At 38.5% G+C, this 12,100-nt stretch overlaps 1 non-coding gene across 1 annotated transcript; it reads right to left on the bottom strand.

Moving 5' to 3' along the window:
• Positions 1–210: 210 nt before the first annotated feature.
• Positions 211–316, bottom strand: LOC121988050. Its single transcript, XR_006113812.1, has one exon. It is a non-coding gene; the product is annotated as a small nucleolar RNA R71 (small nucleolar RNA).
• Between the last annotated feature and the right edge of the window lie 11,784 nt (positions 317–12,100).

Here is a 12,100-nt window from a genome sequence, read left to right as displayed (position 1 = left end):
ATCTGCATCTTGAAACATTTTTAGAGATTTGTGATTTGGTGAAATGTGAAGGAGTATCAGCAAATGCAGTTCGATTGATGATATTTCCTTTCAGTATCAAGGATAAAGCAAGGACTTGGCTATATTCTCTCTGTCCTCAAAGCATCACAAGTTGGGAACAATTGGAGAAGCAATTTCTGAATCATTTTTTCCCTCCAAGTAGAACGGTGTATATGAGGAATTGCATAACAAATTTTTCTCAGGCATATGGAGAATCATTATTTGAAGCATGGGATAGATTCAAGAGTCTTCAAAGATAGTGCCCTCATCATGGTTTTGAAAAATGGTTGATTTTGCACATATTCTATGGGGGAATTTCTTTCTCAGACAAGACTTTATTGGATTCATCAGCTGGAGGTTCTTTTATGGACAAAAGTGTAGATGAAGCTTATTCGTTAATTGATCAAGTGACATTGAACCTCCATGAATGGTCGAACAAAAGTTGGATGGAATTTCCCTCAGATATTCAAGAAGTGCAAGCCATAAATGTAAGAGAGCCTGTCAAACAAAATGAAATTCAACCACCTAAAAATGTTGAAATTCACAAGTCACAGAGTGAGGAGTTCAAACATTTGGGGGCAAAGCTTGATAGTATTGTTTCAAAATGGTTTAAAGAAGATCCCCCTCCTACACAGTCAAGATCTAATGAAAAGTGTGATGATGTTGGGTTGAGAAGTGGCAAAAATCATGAAGAACTTCTGAAGAATGACATGTTTAGAATTGAGGAGAAGAATAATAGAAGATCACAAGAACTCAGTTCCATTTCTCTAGGAAGTTCCCAAAGGCCACAAGTACCTTTCCCTCAACGATTAATCACACCAACATTAGATAAGCAAGTTGGACCTCCTCCAAAAGCTCAAAGGGAATTTGGGAAAAAGGGAGTTCAGTCTTTCCCAGGACCTTCACTAAGGGTTCCTTTTCCACAAAGGTTAGTGGGGGTCAATGAAAATAAAGACTTCGGCAAATCCTGTGACACTAATATGGTTGAGTGTAGATTTTTGAATATATATGAAGATGAAGATTTTTCAGATGAGGATTTTATTGATAATGTAGTGGTAAATAAGTTTTCAGATCTATCTCAAAATTTTATAAGGTGTTATAGTGACATCGAATTTTCAGATGATGAATGTGATGTGGTAGATCAACTTAAAACTGCAAGTGAAGTTATTGATCCTCTTGTTATTGATTCTCCTATTGAGGACATAGATGTTGGTTTATTTTTTGATGTATGTGTTGATGATGATGATATGGAAGAATGTGTAGGGAGCTGTGTTGTGGAAGCAGCATCTCAAGGATCACCACCTTTGTCAAGACAACCCTTAGAGGTTTTAAGAATTGATCATGTTGTGGAACAATGTGTAGGGACTTATACAGAGCTAGTAGAGTCTCGAGAATCACCATCATTGATATCATCAACACCTAAGCTAGAGCCAGAACCATCATTTGATTCAGAGGAAGTCACATCTACATGTTTAGAAATTTCAGGTATTTCTCAACAAAGTAAGGTTAGTATTTCTTGTGATCTTTTGGAAAACTTTATGGAGGTACCTATAATTGACTTTGTTGGATGTGATTCAGTTTTTATTACTTATTCATCTTATCTTGATATGGTTCTAGCTCTATACTATATAACATGCTTGTGGGAGATTTGTTTTTCTTTTGGATGTGCAGATTTCACATGGGCCAATAATTGGAAGCTCAATCTGAACCGTCTTCGACCACCTGAAAAAATTTCCAAGAAGACGAAGATGGAGAGAGTTATACTTTACTTTGTATCTCCTTTGATGAAAGCTCCCTCCATAATAAGAGCCCTTGGTAGGAGGGTTCTAAAATATCTTACCCCTCCAAGAGCAAGATTTAGATGAATCTAATGAGGTGGTCGAGCTAATGACCTTAAACAAGCGCTTCTTGGGAGGCAATCCAAGTTCATTTTCCTTATTTTCTTTTATGTCTTTAGTTCTCTCTTTTTAATAAACATGTATCCTCTACTTAATTTTTCTTGTCTATCTTATTGTTGTAGAATTCAAAGTTGTGGAGGAATGTGAGTATTGGATGGAGGAGTATCTTTAAAAACATGAATGTCAACCATTTGGAGCTCATCACTTGGTAACTTCTCTTAAAATCTCCTCTACATTGTTTATAGTTTTCATTGGGACAATGAAAAATTTAAGTCTGGGGGGATGCATTAGGATGCATTAGATGCATTTGATTTGCTTTGTTTGTTTTTGTTTTTGCTTATGTCTTGCATTTTGTTTTGATTTTTTGTGGCATACATCTTGAGAACATCAAAACTTCACTTATATGCTTTCTTGGATTCAAGTGAAATGTTAGCACGATTATTGTCTTGATTCATGGTGTTCGAATGATGCTAGTAGTAAACTTTGTGTAGTTCTTTTTTCTATCTTGGGAAGCATTAATAAGCTAAGAATCTTATTGTGATGAGTTTTAGTTTTGATTCAACCTTAAGGATTTTATATTCACTACACTTGTGCTTGATGCTTGAATAGTTGATGTCATTGAAATAGTCATGATTCATCTTGTTTGCTTAGTACTTGGTTTCCATGGTGATTTCTCAACTTTCATTTTGGTTACTGGATGAGGCTCAAATCATTAAAGCTCATTTGGAAAAATCAAAATATCCCAACATGTGTGCTAAAAGTACATTTATGAATAAGTTTTGCACAATGCAAACACTTATAAAAAAAAAATGAACAATAAGGGATATAAAAAACAGTTGTCATGAGTGGAATCTAGCAAGTCACCCCTTTGAGACCGAGTTAGGTTACTGGGGAAATGACTGCTTAGCTTCCCTTGAGATTGAGCACTCCTTTGAGACCTTGGGTTAGTTGAGAAATATGAACCAAGTGAATGGTGAGTAAGTGCCTATCACTAGTTACTTGTCTTTCACTGGAAACATTAGGAATTCAAATTTGATGACGACTTGACTAGGACATGGATTGAAACTTGAAGGGTGTTGAGTTACTTTTACACTGTGCACAAGATTCTTATGCTTGAACCATACTTTACTTGTTTCCATGATCACGCTTGTTAATGAAACTTTTTGATAGAATTAGGAAAGTGCACTAGGTTTTATGAATATGTTGTAGAACATATGAATTTAGACTGCAGCATTTTGCTTGAGGACAAGCAAAGGTTTAAGTCTGGGGGTGTGATGTGCGTAGATTATATACTCTTTTATGCATACTTTGACGCTCATCTACTTGTATTTCATTGGCATAATCTATGTTTATTGCACCCTATTTTATTAGAATATCATACTTTCATTATATTCTGTTCGGAGATCTACTCTTTTCTTATTTTGATTGATAGGACGTGATTGGGAGCAAAAACAGAGTTTAAATGAAGTCTAGAGCTTCCAGAGTGACATGGGCATGCAAAACTATGTTTTCTTCATGTTCTGGCCGTGTAGAACTCACATGGGAGTGTTAAGGCCGTGTAGGCATCATGTTGGAGCCGTGTGAACTTCACATGGCCGTGTGAAGGCCGTGTGAACCTCACACGGCCGTGTGAGGTTTTCTGCACTGCAGACTAAAACTAAAATGGCCATAACTTTGTGCTCGGTTGGAGATTTGGACTGTTCTTTATACTGACTTGTAGAAAACTTCAATATCTACAACTTTGATGAAGACTTAAACGGAAGAAAATCCCATCTTTGTGGCCTAAAAGATGTTGCAATGAAACATAACTATTCAAAGCTAAGACAAAGGGTGTGCAAGGGCCATGCAAGAGGGTGTGAGCTGCACACGGCCATGTATGGCATCTAGTGCTGAAACCTTACATGGCCGTGTAAATCTACACAGCCATGTGAGGTTTCCAGAGGCCGAGCGGGTGGTGGCCGTGTGGATCTACACGGCCGTGTGAGGTTTCCAGAGGCCAAGCAAGTGGTGGCCGTGTGCACCACACGGCCGTGTAGCATTTCCAGAGAGCAGAAGGGTCTTTGGCCGTGTGCACCACACGACCGTGCAGCATTGGCAGAGAAGGAACTGGACATGGCCGTGTGGATCTCACACGGCCGTGTCGAGGGGTCGTGTGGCGCCCGATTCCCTCCTCTATTTAAACCTTCCTTCATGAATTGAAAAGGGATCTCTCCCCCTTTGGGAGAAGGCAAGATTTGGTGGTTTCCTCCCATTCTTGGGAGGATTTCTGGGCCATTCAAGGGGAGTTCTTGGCGATTCCGACTTTGGAGCGAGGATTGGATCCGAAGACAAGGCTTCTTCGTAGATAAGTTTTCTCTTTTCCCCTCTTCTTGTTTTCTTGGATTGGGGATTCAAGGAATGCTTGTAATCTCTATTCTTTCGGGTTTTCTTCCTCGATTCATCGAGTAGATCTTGTATTCTAGGATTAAGGGAGTATTTGTATGATGGATTGATGTAATCTCTTATGGATTTGCCATTTTCTTGTTTCAATGATATTATCTTGCTTGTATCAATTAGATCTTGAATGATTGATGGTGGTTTGTGCTTAATTCTCATTCTTGATTGATTGTTTGGATTTCTTATGGACTTGGTAAGGATAAACTCTCACTCGATCATCCGAGGGATCCACGTGACAGGTGCAAGCCCGTGTAAGGACGTTTGAGAGATAATCTCGAAGAGGAAATAGGAATATTCAAGAGAGTAGGATGGATTCTATGATTAGCTTCTTGTATCTTTATAGATTAATAAGTTGTGGGCTTCTATGTTGATATCCGAGGAAGGCATAGTAATAGGTGCGCTTCTGTGTAAGGACAACGTAGGTTCATGTCTAATTAATCCTATTTAGATACATTTCTCAGTCCTTAGCCGGTTGTCTATTGCAAGAGGGAACCGACAACATTCTACATGTTTGGCAATTGAGAAATAAGAAATGGTGAACCATTTACATTCAAGAAATCTTACAAAGAAACCGAAACTTCTAGAATCTCCCTTTATCATAACCCAAAATACTAAACTCTTGTTTGTTGATCTCTAATATTAGATTTGTTTGCCTTTACTTTGCTTTTGAAACGATTGGATAGTTGTTTAGCTAATTCGCATTGAGACATTTCTAGTGCTTATTCCAGTCCCTGTGGATACGATAATCTTTTATATTACTTGCGACATTTCCATACACTTGCGGAGCGTAACAGTTGGTGACCCGCATGTGAAAGAACTCCTCAAAGAATTTCTTCTCGAAGTCAGCCCATGTCATCTGGTTCACTGGGCGCTTCGCTCTGATTTTCTCCCACTACATACGTGCATCTCCTGTCAGACAGAAGGAGGCGCACTTCACCTTCTCATGTTCTGGCCAGTCCAGAAGCTCCATCGTGCTTTCCAGTGTTTTGAACCATGCCTGAGCATCCCATGGTTCATTGCTGCCTGAGAAATTCTCTAGCTTGACTCTCTGCCACTGGATCAAATAGGCTTCTCTCTGCGTTCCTGCTGCTGGGGCTACTGGTGCCGTAGGCTGGACTGGTGGAACCTCTAAGACCACTGGTGTCGCTAAGTTAGGCTCCGGGGTGACAGTGGGAGTGTTTTGCTGACTAGCCTTTAAGGTGGCTATTTCATGTTGCTGTTCAGCTAGCTGCTGCTGTAACTGAGCCACTAGTGTTGTAAGGTCTGGGGGAGGCACTGAACTGCCTGCCTCATGCTGGGGCTCAGTGGCTGGTGCCCTTCTAGCTGGGCGTCCTCGTGCCATTTCTAAAGACATGCAGGACATACATGACTAACACAAGCATTATAGAGAAACTATTGTTATCATGTTAACTACTATCATAAACAAGCATGCTTTAGTTATCCATAAGAGAAAAGCAATAAACATACAAAGTGAGAGGTATTCTTACTTGGAAGCTGCAGGTACAATGCTGATGTGTGTGTAGGAAGTATGGAAACTGCTCTGATACCACTCTGTAACGACCCGCCTTCTACTGACTAGGCTGTGAGGCCGATTACTACATTATGCTGTGCTAAATTACTATTGCGGAAATCTGGATTGATTAAAATTTTACTAAACTGATTACTGTAAAATCTGAACTTAATATTCTAGATGTACCTAGGATTTGTACACGTGCTAGGGAAGATAATCTATGCCTCTCGGATGTCCTGCTAGCTGTAATCAGGCATTTCAATCGATCCATGAATCGATTGGGCTGTCGGATCGATCCAGTGATCGATCCAGCTTGATACCGGCATGGAGAGAAACTCTGGATCGGTCGGCTGACCGATCCACAAGCCATCTCGCTTTTGTATGCGGCTGGATCGGTCTATCGACCCATCCAGGAGTACACTAATCGGTCGGTAGACCGATCCAGTGGCTCACTGATCGGTCGGCTGACCGATCAGTGAGCTTCTGTACTCTCTGCTAACTCTCTGTTCGTGACTGAATCGGTCAGCTGACCGATCCAGTGGCACACCCCACTTTTGATCGATCTCTAGATCGATCAGGTTTCTGATTTCGAATAAGAACCCCGGAATTCAGCACTTGTTCGTGCCAAAATCTCACACAACAATTATATAATGCATAGAAAACGTTCTAATATCTATCAACTAGCATTCTAACATGATAAAGTGCGAGGTTTATTAATTTATAGCATTTAAGCCACTAGAAATGCATAAAGGTATCTTAAGAAAAGAAACTAAGTTCTTAATTTGCTAAACTCCCTAAGGATCTTCGTTCCAGGTTCCTGCCACACACACCATCTCTGCATTGACCTCCAGCTTCCTCTGCTAGTCCATCTTCCCTTTACCTTTATCTGCAGTATAAGGGAAAATAGTATCTGTAAGCTTTAAGCTTAGTAAGAAACCAACTACCTCACTAAAACATGCAACGATGCAAACATGTTTTTAAAGAATGCTATTTAAAAACATGCACTGAATTTGTTAAAGCATGGCATACTGAAGTTACATGACATAAATACTGAAACATGGCATGCATAATAAAATCTAAGCATGGAGCTATTTCATGGTATCAACTAGGAGAACTAAACTGAAACTGAAACTAAAACTGAGCTAACACTATATTCACATAACTAGATTACGAGTTTGAAAGCTATTATCATAATAAGTGAAAATAGTAATCATGCTGCTGTTTGGGCCCGGCAACTGTACTTGCTGTGCGCGCATCCCTAGCTAGACCCGGGTTTGCAAGTCCCGCATTTAGTAGGGTTTACTAGGTTATCTAAACCTAGGGACCGACTATGGTAGCCCAGCCCAATGGATATCTAATCCTGTACAGTGCCCCTACTGAAAATAAAATACTGAATCATAGCTAATTACTTTATCTTGCTTTTACTAGGTTATCTGAACCTAGAGGCGACTGTGGGTGCCCACCCATTGGACCGTAGCCCCATATAAGCTGTAGCAAGACTAACTAAACTATTTAAATGCTTCTATTGCATTTACTAAGCTATTAGAAATGTCTACTGTAGCATTTTACTGAGCTAAGCATTTTATCGAACACTTGGTGTGCTCCAACTCTCGTCTCTATTAGGGAGACCACCTCTAGGCACCCGACAACGTCTAGAATCTCCAACTGAAAGGAGAAAACATGTCTGGCCCATCTAGAGGTGCTCAACAAGATCCCTAAACCTGAAAAGGAGGGTTAAATACACCCTATGCGTCGAAAAGTCTACATATAGCTAATTTAAAAACATTCAATCGTACGAAAAGCTACTTATACTGCAGGTGAGGGGTTTCTTACCTCCTGTTTGGATTTTCTTACGATTCTAATCGAATGATTTCCGGAGGAGACGATCCTTTCGACGATCTTCTCGCGTCTATGCGTTCCTCTCGCGAAGGGGAACGTCCTCGTGTCGGAGATGTCACCGGAAGGTGTCCTTGAAGCCCTAGGAAAGGAACCCTAGGTTTCTTCTTGTGGTTGGTGCCGAGAGAAGGAGAGGGAAGGGGGCGGCGTGGCTAGGGTGAGGAGAAGGAAGAGTCACGTTAAAAAAAAAATAACTCTTCACCTATTAAATTCCCTATTTATATTAAGTGGGTAATTTCAGCCCAACTCTAATATAAATTTAATTACCTCCCTTTCCTTTCAGCACGGCCCTGCTGGGTTCAACTGGTTACTAACATTATCCGTAAACCGTAGGTCTCGGGTTCAATTCCCGGTTAGGTCTTTTTCGTTTTCTATTTGTTTTTGCTACTTCCGTTACTCTAAAAATTCCATACAAATATTCTAAAATTCCAGAAAAATCATAGAATATTTCTAAAATAGTTTTGAGAATTTTTGGGCGTTACACCATCAAAAGCTCTTACCTTAAGGGCCTTAGTGAAAAGATCTATAGGTCATCATCTGATGCAATCTAGACAGCAACAACTTCTCCTCGTTTATACGATTTCTCGTATTGGGTGGTACTTGCGCTCTATTGTGTTTACTTGCCTTATAGACTCATGGTTTCTTTAAGTTTGCTACTGCACCACTATTATTACAATAATTGTAATAATCCTTGGACAAACCAGAAATCATATCTAAGTCTATATTGAGGTTATTGAGTCATTCAGCTTTTTTGACTAACTCAGAGGCTTGCCATATACTCAGCTTCTATGGTAGAGTCCAGAAAAACACTTATGCTTATCACTCTTCCATAGTTATGACTTTACCTCCTAAAGTAAACACAAAACCCCGAGGTTGACTTACTATTGTCCCTATCCGATTGGAAGTCAAAATTCGTGCAACCCACAGGGACCAAATTAACTGCCTTGTAAGCTAGCATATAATCTCTAGTGCCTCTAAGGTACTTCAATATATGCTTTACTGCAGTCAAATGTCCTTGTCCAGGGTTACTTTGATATCTACTAACTATGCCCTTGGCAAAACATATTTCTGATCTCGTGCATAGCATACATTAGGCTTCCAACAGCCGAAGCATAAAGAACTGCCTTCATTTCTCTATCTCCTTTGATGTCTTCGGAGACATCTCTTTAGATAAAGCTACTCCAAGCCCAAAAGGTAAGAAACCTTTCTTGGAGTTTTGCATGCTTAAAATGAGCAAGGATTTTTTCGATATATGAAGCTTGGGATAAGTAAAAATTCTTTTCTTGTGATCCCTTATTACTTTGATCCTAAGAATATATACATTCTCCCAAGTCCTTCATATCGAATTGTTTGGACAACCATACCCTTACTTTTGACAACACTTTGATATTGTTTCCAACTACCAAAAATGTTATCTACGTATAGTACAAGAAATACCACAACGTTTCCATCACACTTTTTGTATAGACAAGACTTATTCGGTTACCAAATAAATCCATAGGTCTGGATTACTTTGATAAATCAGATGTTCCAAGACCTTGAAGCTTTGCCTCAGTCCATAGACTGATTGAGCTTGCAAACAAGATGCCCTTTGCCCTTTGCAATGAACCCTTCTGGTTGCTTTATATGGATGCTTTCTTCAAGACTTCCATTAAGGAATGCTGTCTTGACATCTACTTGCCAAATAGATAAAATAATCCTGATAGACTTAAGCATGTCTACCAGTGAAAAAGTTTCCTTTTTCATCAAGCCTTGCTTTGAATGTTTCCACCTTCCTGTCTATCCATCTTTTCCTATTGTAGACCTATTTTCACCCAATGACTTTTACACCATCTGGTGGTTTTACAAGCTTCCAGATTTTATTAGAATACATATATTCTAATTCTGTATTCATTGCTCTTTGCCAAGATGCTGCATCTTTATCTTGGAATGCTTCATCATATGTCAGGGATCAGGCTCATGTTCATTTAGGATCAAGTCCAAAACATAAATCTTTTAGGTTGTTTGACAACCCTCCCACTACGACGAGGCACTGTCTATAATTGTGTATCAATTGTGATACGTGTTGCAGTTTCTTGTGATATTTCATCTTGTACAGTTGGTACTAGATTAGACATGTCTTTTATTAAGAACAAATTTACTTATGGGCTTGTGGTTTATTACATAGTCCTTTTCTAAAAATCGGTCATTGATTCTAACAATGACCTTCTGATTTTTGAAGACTATAAACCTACTTTCGTTTCTTTAGGATAACTTACAAACAAGTGAACTCCAGTCCAACTTATCAGTGTCTCTCATGTGCTAGACCACCCAAATCCGAATATGCTTCAGACTAGGCTTACGCCCATTCTGCAATTCTATGGGAGTAGAGAGTTCTGACTTTAGAAGGTATTATGTTCACTTCTGTTTCTAGTGTATATCCTTAAAACGAATTTGGTAATTAATTCATCATCAATCTACTTATTTCCATAAGAGTCCTATACCTTCTTTCTACTACACCATTCTGTTGGGGTGTACCAGGTGCAGTTAGTTGGGATTGAATCCCTACTTTTGATAAGTAACTCCTAAATTGTCCCAAGAGGTACTTGCCACTACGATCTTACCATAGTGACTTGATACTTTTACTTTAACGTTTCTCCGCATCAGCCTTGTACTCTTTGAACTAATCAAAGTACTTAGTCTTGCGGCACATTAAGTAAATGTATTTGTATCTTGAATAGTTGTCTATAAAATAGACGAAATATTCGATACTACCTCTTGCCTGGATAGTCATAGGATCACACAAATCAGAATGAACCAATTCCAACATATCTTTGGCTCTAGACCCCTTAGACTTAAAAGCTTCTTGGTTATTTTAACTAAGACTCGTAGGTTGGAAAGATTTCCACTACTAATGAACTAAAAAGTTCATCAGCTACCAATGAATCCTACTCAAGTTAATATAGCCTAGCCTTAGATGCCAAAGATATAATTGGTTCATTTCCGAAGGTTGCTTTCTCTTAAACTTAGAAGATGTGTTACTAATTTCCATTTGTTGCATCGTGGGAGTTATTGGATTATAAATTGTCAACCAACATACCAGAATAGATAACATTCCTATTTTTCTTGATAACAACTTTGTTATCAAAATAGACACAATATCTATTCTATAATAGTTTAGAAACTGAAATCAGGTTCTTTCTAAACTTAGTATGTAAAGACAATTTCTAATAATCCATATTTTATTCCTATTAGACAATAAACCACTCCCACTGCAACAGCTGCTACTTTTGTAGTAGTGCCCATGTGGACGGTGTTTTTATTTTCATTTAGTTGTCGGGTTTCCTGGAACCCTACAATGAATTGCAGACATGATTAATGGCATCTGTATCTACACTCCAGGTTCTGGTAGATAACACCACTAGACATGCTTCAACTAATGAATTAAATACACCTAAATTGTTCTTAGTTCTAAGAAGACAGTCTACCTTAATGTCCAAGTCCTATTTCCAATCATTACAATTGGGACTACTAAGTCTTTTCTATAGTATAACAACTAGGGGATTGATAAACATTTTAAATCCTAAGAGTCACAAAAAATATTTGGTCAAGATCAACTTCTTAAAATTCCCATGAATTTTGTATGCCACGAAAGTGTGGACGTATACAAAATCAAAGTGGAGATTTTATCCATTAATTTTATTATCTCGTCAACTTTACTTTATGACGAATAAAATTAATAGTTGATCTGTCTTTGATCAAATATTTAGTCAAAACTTTTTCAATTTAAAATAACATTGATTCCTCAAACAATATTATTTAAATTTACCAACACCTCAAACACCGTGAATTTTGCATGCCACGATAGTGTGGATGTATACAAAATTTAAACATTTGTAAGAGGAGGGTTTTACCCATTAATTATCTTGTCAATAAATCTTTATGACAAAATAAAATTACCTCAAACACCGTGAATTTTGTATGCCACGATAGTGTGGACGTATACAAAATCAAACATTTGTAAGAGGGGTTTTTAATTTTATTATCTTGTCAACCTATTTATTTGACAAATTAATCATTGGTTTTCTTCGGTCACACAAATAATAGCAGTGACTCCGATGGGGAGGATACTATTAGACGTGCCTAAGTGTATACTATTACTTGACACTAAGTCCATTAATAAGATTGTGCCCCTTCCGATGGGGAAGATCACACGCTCTTAATTAACTTCCTATAGTCATCCAAAATGGAAGATTAATCTAGTGATCCGCAAACAAGCTCATCCGATATGGAGGAAGGCACTCAAAGCCAACGCGCAAACTTGTTGCATCACTTATAAACC

Source organism: Zingiber officinale, chromosome 5B (assembly GCF_018446385.1).
Source record: "Zingiber officinale cultivar Zhangliang chromosome 5B, Zo_v1.1, whole genome shotgun sequence".
NCBI classification, from domain to species: Eukaryota; Viridiplantae; Streptophyta; class Magnoliopsida; order Zingiberales; family Zingiberaceae; genus Zingiber; species Zingiber officinale.
Note: the sequence above shows the minus strand (reverse complement) of the source record. Positions and strands in the feature narration are given on the sequence as shown.